We start from the raw sequence: 15,494 nt of genomic DNA on the forward strand, positions 1-15,494 counted from the left end.
TTGACATCCTAAAGAAAGGCCTCACTGAGACCAATGACTGGTGTCAGAACCATGGCCTTAAGTTCAATGCCAAAAAATGTGTCATTATCCCCCTTGGGAAAAACCCAGTTTCCTTGAATTACTACATCAATGGGAGTCCACTGAACACAGAAGGCGTTATAAGAGATCTGGGAGCACAGGTTGACAGTAACCTCTCTTTTGACCACCACATTGCCACTGTGGTCAGAAAGTCCTTCTGTATGGCACATCTCATTACTAAAGTTTTGCATCCAGGAAGAAAGAGATAATTGTCTCCCTCTACTTTTCTCTTATTAGGCCAATCATTGAGTACAATGCTCCATTTGGCATGTACCTCACTAGACAACACAAAAGTACCTCACAAAGGGGATCCTAGGCCTTAAACACTTGTCCTATATGGACAGACTCAAAAAACTCCAACTATTCTCCGTCTTATATTGCCTCGGCTTGACTTACAAAGCCATGTCTGACCCAGCTCTGTTAGAAATGCTACATCTAAAGAAATCCCAATCCCTCTGCACCACACACTCCAGAGACCTCAACCTCATTACCACAATCAACAGAACATGCTGGAGGGATAGGTTCATAACCCAGAGACTGACCATGCTATGGAACAGACTTCCCATACATGTCAAGCAGGGCACCTCACTGGCCCTCTTCAAGAGAAATCTTGATGAGTGGATGGGAAATAGAAAATTCACCTTGGGGATCACTCCAGTGGCTCTACTCAACAGAGGCACTAGGAACTAAGGTCGGGTAGCACGATGCCAGGGTAATCCTGTGGGCTAGGCTTGTAAAGGCTCCAGGGCCATTAGCCTAGTACACACCTGTGAATCTATGCACCTATGAGATTCATAAGATTTTCCATGCAACTATAATGAGACATTTTATCAGTGAAATTTATAGAAATCTCTATAAAAGCCAAACGTCCCCGTACAATCATAAAGTGTCAGGAAGGCCTTTTCCACCACAAATAATAGAAAATCTAATCTAACAGTCTAAATGTCAAAGCAAAATATACCTACAACTCAAACTAGCATCATGTAAAGTATGAATAGCCTAGGGAACTGTACAAAAGTATTAATTTAGTAATTTGAAGCATTACAGTAAGGCCAAAGCTACTTACTGTAAGGGATCAGAGCAGTGTTACAGAACTTGGGTAGCTCACCTTCTACCTATTCTAAGGAATCAGAGCAGTATTACAGAACCTGGGTAGCTCACCTGCTACCTACTGTAAAGAATCACAGCAGTATTACAGAACTTGGGTAGCTCACCTGCTACCTACTCTAAGGAATCAGAGCAGTATTACAGAACCTGCGTAGCTCACCTGCTACCTACTCTAAGGAATCAGAACAGTATTACAGAACCTGCGTAGCTCACCTACTACCTACTGTAAGGAATCAGAACAGTATTACAGAACCTGGGTAGCTCACCTGCTACCTAGTCTAAGGAATCAGAGCAGTATTACAGAACCTGCGTAGCTCACCTGCTACTTATTCTAAGGAATCAGAGCAGTATTACAGAACCTTGGTAGCTCACCTGCTACCTACTCTAAGAAATCAAAGCAGTATTACAGAACCTTGGTAGCTCACCTGCTACCTGCTACCTACTCTAAGGAATCAGAGCAGTATTACAGAACCTGCGTAGCTCATGTACTACCTACTGTAAGGAATCACAGCAGTATTACAAAACCTGGGTAGCTCACCTGCTGCCTACTGTTACAGATCAGAGCAGTATTACAGAACCTTGGTAGCTCACCTGCTACCTACTCTAAGGAATCAGAGCAGTATTACAGAACCTGCATAGCTCACCTGCTACCTACTCTAAGGAATCAGGGCAGTATTACAGCACCTGCATAGCTCACCTGCTACCTACTGTAAGGAATCACAGCAGTATTACAGAATCTGGGTAGCTCACCTGCTACCTGCTGTAACAGAGCAGAGCAGTATTACAGAACCTGGGTAGCTCACCTGCTACCTACTCTAAGGAATCAGAGCAATATTACAGAACCTGCGTAGCACACCTGCTACCTACTGTAAGGGATCACAGCAGTATTATAGAACCTGGGTAGCTCACTTGCTACCTACTGTAAGGAATCAGAGCAGTATTACAGAACCTAGGTAGTTCACCTGGTACCTACTGGAAAAATCAGAGATTTTTACAGAACCTGGGTAGCTCAACTTCTCAGTGGAAGCAGAAACTGTAGCTGAAAAGGTGAAGCAGTTATAACCATAAAAGTAAAAATAAGGAACGTAAAAAGAATGAGTAAATAGGGCATAGAGTAAGGAAGAGATCATAAATGGGGGGGGGGGGGCAGGCTAAATATCACTCTCTGTTACAATGAAATTATTCAGCAGGATAAACCACAAGTCATTAAGTCTGCAGTGACAATGTTCAAAACCATTGTTATAAAATAGCTGAAGTATACTGAACAAATAGACTTCCCCCCTCTCCCCCTCCATCAACTGTAGTGTAGCAAAATCACCTCACATATCTAACTAAGATTGTCAATGACGGCCACCAACAGGGATTGGGTACTTTGAACTGCTTGGAATACTTCTATTATGCAAGGTATTATCATATAACTTGCTCAGAACTTTTTGGATTGGCTTTTAAATGTCATTTTGCCCTTCACATCTGCCAGCTGTCAAGCCCTTTCCATCCATTTGTCCATTCATTACTTGTAATACCTTAGTTACTGCACCCCATATCATCCCATGTACAGACTCCAACTCTGCAAAGGAAGTTCCCTTTACTGCAGCTCATCTGTCTTAAGCAGCTGGGTGATTGGCTGACAGCTGAGACTAAGACAGATGACACCCAAGCAGCCACAAATGACAGGTAGTTTTTCCCCCTGGTCTATGTGATAGTCCCTACAGCACCATAATACCCTAAAAACTCTCAGAATACTGCACCAGTGGCATACCCATGCTCCTCTGCATATTTTAAAATACAGATACTGTGCTGCCTATAGGTTGGTTAGCATGGACATGTCAGTCTGTACTGATATATGCCAGGACACCTGCCACTGCTAGACCCCAGTCATGCAGTGGGTTGGTCTGCATGCCTTCTGCTGCCAGGATAAGCAAGCATCAGCCATTCTGTTCTACCTTCCATCACTGGCTCTTGCAATGCCTAGATCACTAACTGACCCTTGGTTACTTGTGTCACAGTCAGGGTTTCATCCCTCCTTTGTACTATTATTGTCTGTATAAGCATGATTATAATTATATCTGCTATCATCATACCAAATACTTTGAGTCGGTAGTATCTTATTTTCATTTTCCTAAGGTGGTGGGTTGGCCTCCTTTTTTCATAGGCTATATGATCCCTAAGACGTTTTTTGGCTTTCTTTGTTTTAATCTCATTATTTGTCTTATCAACTTGTTGGAAAATTTTTACATAATCATGTTTCTTGTGAATAAACAATAAAACATTTATAATCTCAACTTGTAAATTCTTAAATTCAGTTTCAAGAACCTTCAGATTCCTTTGATTGTCTTTAATTAAAAGTCCAATTAATTCAAGTCTTATTTTATCGAACAAGTGTAATAGATCTCTATGCTATAATGATCCTTTCACTAAATCGTTAGAATATTTCATAGGCGTAAACCTCTGGGAACCCTGCCTTATTGTTTGGATTCAGTCAAAAAAGCATTGTCTAATTAAGCAATAACCCACATCTGGGTGTGGGTAATGCTAGATTTACCCACAGTTGGTGTGGTTTGGTCACAAGGGCGAAGCCCGAGTGGCCAAACAAAGACAACTGTGGGTAAATCTAGCATTACCCACACCCAGACGTGGATTATTGCTATTATACAATGACATTATTTAAGAAAAAAAAAATACTTTTCTTAAATAATGCCTTTGTATATATAATACCTGCGTGGTACCCTTTTGCAGTTTTCCGCTATCCTGGGGCTTTTTTTGATGTACTGCGCATGTGTATGCTTACGCAGTACATCAGAGCTATGTTGAGGAAGCAAATGAGAAAGGAAGATCTCCATCACTTTTTTAAAGCTCTCTTGCTATATTAAATGAGTTTAACATAGCGAGATATCTTTAAGAAAAGCAACGGAAAAAGGAAGATCTCCGTTCCCTTTTTTTAAACGAGTTTAACATAGTGAGATATCTTTAAAAAAAGCAATTGATGAAGTAAGATCTCTGTTGCTTTTTTTTTAAGATATCTCACTATGTTAAACATATACCATAGTGAGATTACAGCAATGGAGATCGTCCATTCTCCATTGCTACCTAACAGAAACAAAAACAAAAATCAAGACTTATACTAATGGAAAAAGTCTGGGTGACTGGACCTTTTTCCATTAGTATAAGTCGGATTTACAATGGACATGCTGGTTGGGCTGGCCAATCAGCATGCACGTTTTGGAATACTAATCGGCAGTCATTGTATAATTGCAAAGAACAAACATTAGTCTTACCTCACTCACATCCATTTTCCATTTCAGTAGCTGTCTCATACAAATCTGTGTATCTAACCACTTGGTAAACTTTTTTTGGTAGTCCTTATCATGGTTGCTTGTAGATAGTAAACTGTCTAGACACCCATTTAAATCAGAGTGACCATGACTATAAGTTTTAAACCTTCTACATAACTCACCTTAGAATTCAAAGGTAGACAATCCTTACCCTTGACATCACCGTGTAAAGCTGAATGCAAACAGCATCTGAAACACTTCTTGATGGACATTTAAAATTAGGTGCCACAGCTTGACTGTCAAACTGCCCACCAACACAATGCTCCTTATATAATGACTGGGTAATTTGGGTAAGAAGTCTGATAAGCTGAGTTAAACCACCCCGACTAGGTGGACCTTGGCAGTGACCATCATTCTCGTTAGTTTCAGCTCCAAACGGAACTCTATCTTCATTGTTGTAGGATATAGGTGCAGCTCAAGTGAAATCAACGAAAAAAAACAAATAAAAGTGCTTAGCAAATCTGATGAAGTTCCTTATAGTTGGAACAAAAGCACTTAACAACCTACCTACTGTATTTTTATTGGTGTTCATTTAAATAAATATATTTATTGCTGTGCGAATCTTAACATGTTCTGTTTGTAGTTAGCTGTTTATTTTGTATATTATAGATTCATACGTTGTCATTAGGTAAACAGTCCAGGAGTCCATTTAGGAGCCTTGCCAGTTTCACAAAAATACTATCTGGTCAAGTGATTTGCTCAAGGTCACACAGCAGGTAAATGTAGTCAAGGGAATTGAACCATGCACCACAGGAAGCAGCTCAGTAACTGTTTATAGCCTTAATCTTCTGTGCTAACTGCAAGTTTTTTTTTAATCTTTCTTGAGGCATTTAAGACAATAAAATCAGACCCTGCTAGCTGTAGACATGGCATGTTTCACCCTATTTATAAACTCATCTGTACAGTAGAAGTAGATTGTTATTTCATGCTTGCATACATTACTGTTCTTTTGCCCAAGCTGGGACCAAAAAAAGTGTTAGTAGACCAGCTCACTCACATTCATAGGTTCATAGATTAGTACTAGGCTAACTGCCATTTTGGGCCTAGCCAATTACCCCTTGTGAGAATCAGACACTGTAACTTGTGTCTGTAAGGTAAATACCTTAATCATTATGCCAACCTCCCTCCCTAAATAAACAGCCCTTGCAGATCTTGAACCCAGGAACCTGTACACAATAGTCATAGCACTTAACCACTAAGCTATCTGAGCTTGGTGAACAAACAGCAGATAAGTAAAATAAATAACTACAATTATTGGTAGTTCTAGGATATTCTTCAGATTAAGGTAGAGGGTAATATTAATGTCCTTATCTCATTACCACAACCTATAGATAATATATGGACTTTTTATTGTGGAGCAGTACAGGAAAGGAGAAAAATGAAGATTATAAAAGCTTACAATGCAGAATGACAAAAAATGATACGGGGGGGGGGGGCAGAGCCTGAATGGCTAACTGAATGCAGCAGTATTTTAGAGCTCCATATAACTAGTTAAATAAGACAGGAAAAAATATTCTTTTTTTTTCTTCAAAGTATAAAATCTTATAGATAAAGGACTAATTTACATAATTAGAAACTTTCGTGAAGTTTTACAAATAATTTCCTGTCAAAAAGCTTGGAGATATATTCACTTGTTAAAATGAGCAACTCAAACAATTCTCACCAGGATGCTGCCTTAAAGAAGGAACTACAACAGATGGCATCTACCCTGCAGGAGTTGTCTTTGAAGATGATTTTAAAGAGAACCTGGAAAATCTTAAAACAAGCAGTCAAAAACAGGTTGACACCCTCAAGAAAATGCTACAACAACACCAGACAAGGATAACAGGACTAGAGGTTTCTCTAAATGACTTAGAAAGCAGACTTAAGGAAGAGGAAACACAGAAAGAACTGCTTCTTAAACAAAACACTTTGCTGGTTAATAAAGTAGATGACTTGGAAAATAGGGAGAGCAGAAATAACATCAGGATTTTCGGATTACCTGAAAACACAGAAGGTGAGGATATTATTTCCTTTTTATCAAGCTGGATCCCTGACTTTTTAAATTTAAAAGAAGGACTCTCCTTTGGCATTGAAAGGGCACACAGAGCTCTTGGGAAACCTGTCACTAACTCAAACTCTCCTCCTAGGTCAGTAATTATCACATTTTTTTCATACTTGGACCAGGAACTGATTTTAAGATCTTCTTGGAGGAAGGCACCTCTAAAATATAAACAGAGCCTGATAAGATCTGATAACGACTATTCATCTAGAATAATGGAACAAAGGAAAAAAGTGTGGCCAATGATAAAGTTTCTGAAACAAAATAACATCAAGGCACAACTTGCATATCCAGCTAAGATAAGAATACTGTATGCCAACGAGATGAGAACTTTTATTGATTTAGAGGAAGCCTCTTCATTAATTAAAACTAATAATGTGATTACTTTACCAGAAGATATGGATTGGATGTCACGTTCTCTCAAGAGAACAAAAGAAACAAACGTCTGGACAGATGTCAAAAAGAAGAAGCAAAAGACTGATACTGTTACAGCCAAATTACTCAAAGCATCTACTATGATATGAATTGTTTTAACATTACTTTAAAGGACCAATTTTACTGCTTGGAATTTTAAAACAAAGGTAACTAACTACTGGAATCTTTATCTATATTTTTTGAAAATAGATGACACATGAGAATTTTCACATTACCTCAGGTATGTAAAACGGTACTTTTCTTTCACAGAAGGAGGGTTATATAGCACATAAAATATTTATACTGTAAATCAACATACATAGTATATGTGTATTTTCTCTTAATTTTATCTTTTCTTTCTCTCTTCTCTCTTTTCTCATTATTTATTTTAACTGCATCTTGTCTCCCTTTCTAAATTCTTTCCTATTTACTATACTAATATAGTCTGTATATATTTAATAACTCACTATCTATACATAGATAAATAATAGTCTAAAATAATCTAGTTTTAAGGTAGACTAATTGGAATGTTGTTGTTGTTTTTCTTTCGGCTTTTCCCGGTTAGGGGTCGCCACAGCGGAACTCCGGTCCGCTAATGATTGGCAGTAGGCTTTTACGGTGCCGACGTGCCAGCCCGACGCCCAACCTTCAATGAAGGCATGCCCATTTACACATGTCTTTCGAACACAACTCGACGGCGGGGAGGACATGCAGACTCCACACAGAAAGCACTCCAGCTGAGAATCGAACGGGAGAACCTCTTGCTGTGAGGCGACAATGCTACCACTGCACCACCACGGCTGTCACAAGGTAGACTAATTGGAATAGTGAACTTAATTATTATTACAATATTTATTAGAATAATGATAGTCACTGTTATGCTTATTGGGATTGGGGACATGTTTGTGATTAACTCTGAAATGTTCCATTCATGTACATATGTCCTTTGAATTATTTCCTTTTAGTATTAACAAATACATAAAAAATAAGGAGGGAAAAATGTACTGTTGGTTAAGAGAAGTGAAGCTTTCTTCTCATTCTATTTGTGTTGCCATAGCAACAGTAAACAATTGCTGCAGTTTCTAAGGACACTGTGAATCTGCAAAGTGCATTTAGCCACACAGTTAACAAATAATAAGAAAAAGTAATGTTTAGTTATTAAAATGAAAAACAATCTAAACAAGGTAAAATAAATACATAATAGGATTATTTGTAAATATTTTATGATTTATCCTCATAGGATTACATATTCCTGGAAACACAACTGAAATGTTACCAAACTACATGTGCACTGAAATGTAGCTGCTTGATTAAAAAGTATTACTAATTTTAACATGCTGATTTCACAGGCTATCTGCACTGTAAAAGTTACATTTTACATGGTACTTGAAATTGTCAGTCTCTAGAGCATATGAAAAGATACATATTACTTTTTGCAACATGTTATCTTTGCAGTTACCTCACACTCTATACAAACTCACTTGGTAACTGATAGCTTATTCATTTACAGTATCAGTTTAAATATTAAATGTGCCCTTGAAATGATATTGACATTTTGGCAAAATATAATCTAAACTGTAAAATGAATGATTTGAAAGAAGTGAAGTAATGCATAGATTTCAAAGACGGTTCTTGACACTACAGTTAAAGTAAAAATATATATTCACAAGGAAGTATTGAAATGTTTTAGTCTTCCAGTTAAAATAGCTTACTGTCAACATTTTGCAATATCAGAAAGTTTGAAGAGCTAGGAAATTACTATCTTTGTCTTTATAATGATTATTAGACAGATGTTAGACTCAGCTTAGTTTAATGAATGGTGGCATATGTGTATGATGAAAAGTGGACTCAGTTACTCACATTGGACTACACATTCCTGGAAACTCAACTGAAATGTCCCCAAATTACTTGTGAATTTAAATGAAACTGCCTTATTAATAAGCATAATTTACTTTAGCAACCTGAATCCATAAGCTATCTCCTCTATATATGTTACATTATATATGTCACTTGCATATGACAGTCTCTAGAGCACACGAAAAAATACATATTATTTTTGCAACATGCTATATTTGCTCTAATCATACATTCTAAACTAACTCAATTGGCAACTGACAAGTTATGTATTTGAAACATCAGTCTAAATATTAATTGTGCCCTTGAAATATTGTTGCCGTTTTGACAAAACAAAACCTGAACTGAAAAAGGAATGATTTGAAGAAGTGAAGTATTGTACAGATTTCAAAGACAGCTATTGACACTACAATATAAGTAGAAATGTATACATGCAAGGAAACATTGAAATGCTTTATACTTTTAGTTAAAATAGCTTATTGTTAACTTTTTGCTTTATCAGAAAATTTAAAGAGCTAGGAAATTATTTCTAATTTGTCTTTATAATGTTTACTAAAGTGATGTTAGTCACTGACTTGTTTAATGGATTGTGAGACATGTACAAGACGGATTACTGAATGTTATTTCTGTTTACCTATGTTTGCTGAATTTCTTTTATTAGTACTGATTTAAAACAATACATGCCATTGTGGTACGGCGGTAGCATTGTTACCTCACAGCAAGAGGTTCTCCTGTTCGATTCTCGGTGTGGCTTGGGAGTGCCTTCTGTGTGGAGTCTGCATGTCCTCCCCGTAGTTGGGTAGCGTTCGAAAGACATGCATGCGTAAATGGACGTGCCTTCGTTGAAAGTTGGACGTCGAGCTGGCACTTGGTAAAAATCTACTGCCAATCATTAGTGGACCGGAGTTCTGCTGTGGTGGCCCCTTACCGGGAAAAAGCCGAAAGACAAAACAAACAAACAAACAAAGTATTGATTTAAAACAAGGGAAAGAAAGGGAAGGGAAATCTCTGTTTTTGGTCAAGGGAGGAGAGGCTTAAGAGTATTCTAACTGCCCCAAGAACTCTCTAAGATGCTCTAAATACTATCTGAATATTGATTAATACTTACCTAAGGTAAGTCTTGATTACCATATCGGTACATTCAAATTCATTCTAGACCTGATGTGATTAACCATTCTGGAAGCAGGAGGTGCCCTATGCAGGATGGGAATTAGGGTGATCATAGTTCATTCTTAGACTCTGCTTTGTAAATCTATAAATATGTAAAAGCACTGCACACTAGAAAGTAGGGCACCTCTACTCAGAGTCAGGATACCACTGATAAGCCATGTCTTTTCATAAGTGCAAGTTGAAGTTGGTGAGCTGAAGAGTGGGAAAGTAAAGGAAGACAGTACACCTACAGTAAATTCATATTTCATTGGTAATCACTCATTGTCTCCTGTAGAGTCCTTTTAGTCAAATTATTTTAGTAATAATCTATTTGTTATTGGCTTATTTAGTGTATGCTCCTCTGTTGCATTTAATTTATCCAAAATGACATGTCTGACATGTTTGGGATCTCTTAAGTGTAACTAAATATTGGATATTTTCTAAGTCAACATAATAACTGTTTACACTACCAACATTCCATCCTGAGCTATAAAATACTATAGAACAATAACAGAATAAAATAGAATTTCATATATCTTTTAAGAAAATTCTCCATATAACAATTTAACATATGGAGCTCAGTTGATATTGTTGGTTAAAGGTATGAGTGATAATCCAATAGAGCTATCTTTATCTATTGGATGAGGAATGACTTTCATTCCATGTTTAATGGGAAACTCATATTTACTTGTATTTGATACTTTAGAATTAATGTTTTATAGAAGTATTTTTTAAAGCCTGACCAGAAGAACATTAAATTACACTCCCAAGTTTACACACATAAAAATAACATCCAATGTTATCAGAGAATAAGGTTTAACTGCTATAATCAAAATAAAAAAAAAGATGTGTTCCAACTTATTTATCTGTAAAGCATTTTAACAACTAAAGGACCCCGGTATTCTATTATTAGCCTAACAGATAAGATGAGTAAGGCAATCAGAACTCTTATCCCTACTATTAATACACCTTATAATATTGTTCAAGAGTCCCTAAAATCTTCTCATTATTGACTTTATTTGGTCTTCAAAATACATTGCTGAATCTACAAAACAGCCTAAATTTCTAACTGCAGTAACACCAGCATATGCTGTCAGACCTCAGCTGCATCTGCATAACATATAACCATACAAATATGTAAGATGATTATATCTCCTCTAATGCTACGGACATCTACATCCTAATGGCTGTGTATGCTTACATCACAGTTTGAACATGTGGAATACGGTCTATGTACACAACAAGCGCCACTAAAAATTTACAAAGGGAAAATGTCCATGATCAATACACAACATTGGGAAATAGTGTAAAATGACTTCAAGGTTTCACAAGGTGCATATAATCACTACAATATTAAATGAAGAGTTATATAACAGAATGCGCAGTTGGATACATCTGTTGTTCCTCCTTTGGAACTTGCTAAAATGAATGAAAATACTTTCTCAAAAGCCTTGACTCTTGTTGAATATGCCTTAAGTCACCCCTGACAGCAAATCAGAGCCCATGGTGCCATATTAAGCTGCAACAAATGATCATATTTATTATGCCTGGGGCAAGATTTTGCAATCTGCAGATGCAGAGAGTGTTGGATATAATCATAGACAGACTGATGGACACAAATCAACATGCTGCATTCTTGAATTGATTGAGACTAAAGTTTTACTGCAATATGTGGGTGTTCGACCAGGGCAAAATTCTCTGAAAGTGGGATGTTATGACATGAAACTTCAAAAATGTGCAGCTGTACACCATTTGAATGCAATACTTCACTGCCTCCATTGCAGTGTCACTTTGGGATCCATCACAAGTTCAAAGGCATGCTGTGATTACCTCATACACTGCAACATGCTGAGCCTTCACACCACCACAGATCCTGTATTACTGTCTCTGTCCTTACACAGAATTTGGTGTTATATGCATGAACTGTGATTACCATGGGCAGAATTGATTTAGTAAAAAAACACTCTGAAGTAAGCAGCTAGTGGTGCATTCTCAATGCTTGAAAACATCAAGGGCTGTAGCAATATTTTCATTTTGTAGCTAGGATCTCAATAAGCTCTCTAAAATCAACATCCCAGAAAGCCATGTCAAAAAAAACCTTGCAACAGTTTTTCTTGACACTATAAAAATACATGTACACTGTGGCATATTAAATGGATGCTAAAAGCTATTAAATGCTATTTGTGTTGCAAAAATGCTGCTTTGCTTGGAAAATACTGTTTAATGTTGATCTGCAATGTGCAACTTAAAAGTATGTAGCAGGGAGCAGAAGGCAGAAAATGACCTGGGTCACAGCAGAGAGGCAGATAAAAGGGAAAAAATAAACTTACAATAGCACAGTAGAGATGCTTACCTCTTAGGGAAGAGGCAGTTTTATTCACAAGAGCAGAGACTCGTGGTGATTGCCAGCCTGAAGGTTGACTGGGAGAGATATTTGCCACTCAGTAAAAATGAGACTATAAGGCCAAGAATAAGTACTGTTGTTAGTTACCAGTTAGAAAGCTGACTGGAAAAGATGCTTGCCTCTCCCTCTGAGATAAAGTAATCTGTTCAGGAGTGGTAACTATTGAAAGGTACCAGCTACGGTGTTTATTGGATAACAATGGGCAAAAATACTCATGGGTTTGTTAGAAAGATGCCATGAAGTTTGTGTGAGATTACTTTGTAGAACGTTTTCACTTTTGGGATTTAATACAATTTTCAATTGGTATCAGAGTGCTAGTTTTACATTGCAGTTCAGATTCATGTGATAACTGCACCAGGTTTGTTTTACTCTCTCTCTCTATATATATACAAATATATATATAAAAAGCATAAAAACAAAGTACCAAAACTACCACAGTGATAAGCATTAACAAAATACTTTAATAAAATAATATACTGTAGATACAAGACGAGCGCTTTCAGGTAAAACCTTTTTTCAAGTCTAAAAACTCTAAAATTCCATAATCTCTTTAGAAGTATCATTGAACCAATCAGATGAAAAATGTAAATCGTTCATATCATTCCCTAAAATATTATTGGTTGGATCAAAGCTCGACATTCAATCATAGTGTTCACATATTAACAAGTTAATCTACCTTCATTGGTCAAAAAAGAGATGTTAAGTGACAGATGAACAACATACATACACTCCTTGATCATGGGTGTTATATAAAAGCACAAACCAGTCTAAAATCAAGTGTACCTATTGCGTAGCAACCTTGCAATATGTATCCACTGGATGCAGCTTAAACATTCAAAGAACGGGAATCGATATCAAAAACAAACACACTTCCCATACCTATGTATATTAATACACCATTGGTCAAAAAAACTGTCAAAGACCAATGAAAGAATCCAACAGTATCTTACATAAAAAACAAACTGAATGCAAATCAAATCATATTTAAAAAATATATAAAAAACTCAGATAACACCGTTGCTAAATTCAACCGCCCATCCCATGGTGGAAAACTTCAAATCACTATAAGCATCAAAACATCAAGCAAATACACAGCAGCTATCAGAAACAAAACACATTCATTTGAAAATGTTATAATGTTCCATTGGCTAGAACTGTGATCCAAGAATCTAAAATGCCTGTCATTTAAAGGTATATAAATTAAGCACCACTTCATAAAATACATTAAATCCATAATGAGCAAATAATAACAGAATGATGGTAAATACTTTACTATAATAAACAATGAACATCACACAATAGCTGGCATTAACATAAAATAACTTAATTATGAATGACTACAGATTCCAAAGTTAATCATTTCAGGGATTACATATACTAACCAAGAGCATCTATGACTAAATTATGTCAGATAACCAACCAATGCATGCATTTAATTAACTGAAATAATGTTAAATCAATTCAAATAAATGTATGCATTTATGCAACGCTTCTTACATCTTCAAATTAATCAAGAAATGCAGTTAGATTAATGAATCACAAGACTATTTAAAACAAGATTTTGAATGTTTTTGTGTGCTGATGAAGTTACATTGCTAACGAAAAACGCGGAGAAGTAGTTCAGCGTTTCTTGGCAGATTTTTGTGCTATTGGATTAAATAAAGTCTGTTCCTGTGACCCGTGGCTCCTAGTGCTTCTGTTTTCTATTGTATTTCACTAGATACTGGGTGCCATACCTTTAACTTTTTATGATGAAAAAGCACCACTGGAAATGCAGTAGCTAAATGGAAACAGTGATTATATGTATTATTTTTACCATTCTCAAAGGAAAAGCTCTTTAGGAAAATAACAAGTGTAGTTATTGCCCAAGAAAGCTGCCTTATTATCCAAGGTAACCCCTTGAGCAATATCAGAAATAAGACATCACAGGATTAAGGTTAATGATGGCTGTTAACAACCTGTTTCTTGTGGTACAGAGTTTGATTTCTACAGCCCTAATTTGCCTACTGTGTGACTTTTTTATCTGATGAGAGCTTTAGGGCGGTTGGGGTAGTTTCCTCAGTGGTATTCTAGACCACAAGTCTGGAAAGTAGCTATGAAGCTAAGAACCATCTCTACATAGTTGCCATATTTACAGTGGTGTTATTTTCACCTTATAAGGGCATTGTAGGTGCAGTCTCTTCTTACTTCTGGACTTGGTGGAAAGTTTCATAAGGTATCTAGAGTGGCAGACATTGCTACAGACTGTAATTATAACATCAGTGGATTCCTGCAGCACTTTCCTAGGGTAACTTTCACACCTTATGTTGAAAATCATCTTTTAGTGTACAGGTGTCATCTTCCAAAGAACTGCATACATTTTCAAAAGTGATAACTGGATGGCAGCAGTATGGATTTGTATATACTGAAAGTAAACATTAAGCTATACTCCTGTTCCAAAGCCCACATCATTTAGAATTTAAAATGAAAATGAAAATTAATTCACTGGCCACTACTCTTCTAAGCACATTAGAATGTTTTAAAAAAAAAATCAGTCTCCAGCTAGTAACAAATGTCATTGAATGACTACATGAAAGTCATACATTTGTAAAGAGAGTTATACTGACCATGCCAGGTGTCTCATTCTGATGTTTTTAGCACTAATAAGTGGGCAATACTACTCTGCACAAGACGTGCAGAGGTAAAGCTCTCTGATGAGAAACGCTGACCACATGGCATTATGGCTGTAAGCTTATAAAAACATGACCTTGCACACACTGGACACTGATAAAATCCACAGTGATATAAAGTACACTGTATTACTTTATTTTACAATGGCGTCTAACAAATCACAACAGATCCACTTACACAGCAAACCAGACTGCTATTGGATGCAGTGTGTACAGGCAAACAGGGATGTCTTTGTGCATCTCAGACAAGAAAGCTGTTCTTGGAGACACAGGGTGGGCACATCAGAGAGCACATGATCATACCCTACAGACAACTTCAGTCTCCCTAGCAAATGAATCCTAACACAGTAAGACCATAGAGTGGTGCAGAAAAATAAACAGTGCACATGCAACACCCTGCCACCGTGTCGGAGACGTCAGAATCAAGCTGGAGTATGGAACATTGC

General features: G+C 36.8%; 1 protein-coding gene across 1 annotated transcript in view; it reads right to left on the bottom strand.

Moving 5' to 3' along the window:
- The window catches only part of LOC122794364 (protein eva-1 homolog C-like), a 1,797,456-nt gene that overhangs the window by 320,919 nt on the left and 1,461,043 nt on the right, over positions 1 to 15,494 (bottom strand). The window lies entirely within an intron of this gene.

This window comes from Protopterus annectens, chromosome 2.part1, assembly GCF_019279795.1.
Source record: "Protopterus annectens isolate FY-2018-M chromosome 2.part1, PAN1.0, whole genome shotgun sequence".
Lineage (NCBI taxonomy): Eukaryota > Metazoa > Chordata > Ceratodontiformes > Protopteridae > Protopterus > Protopterus annectens.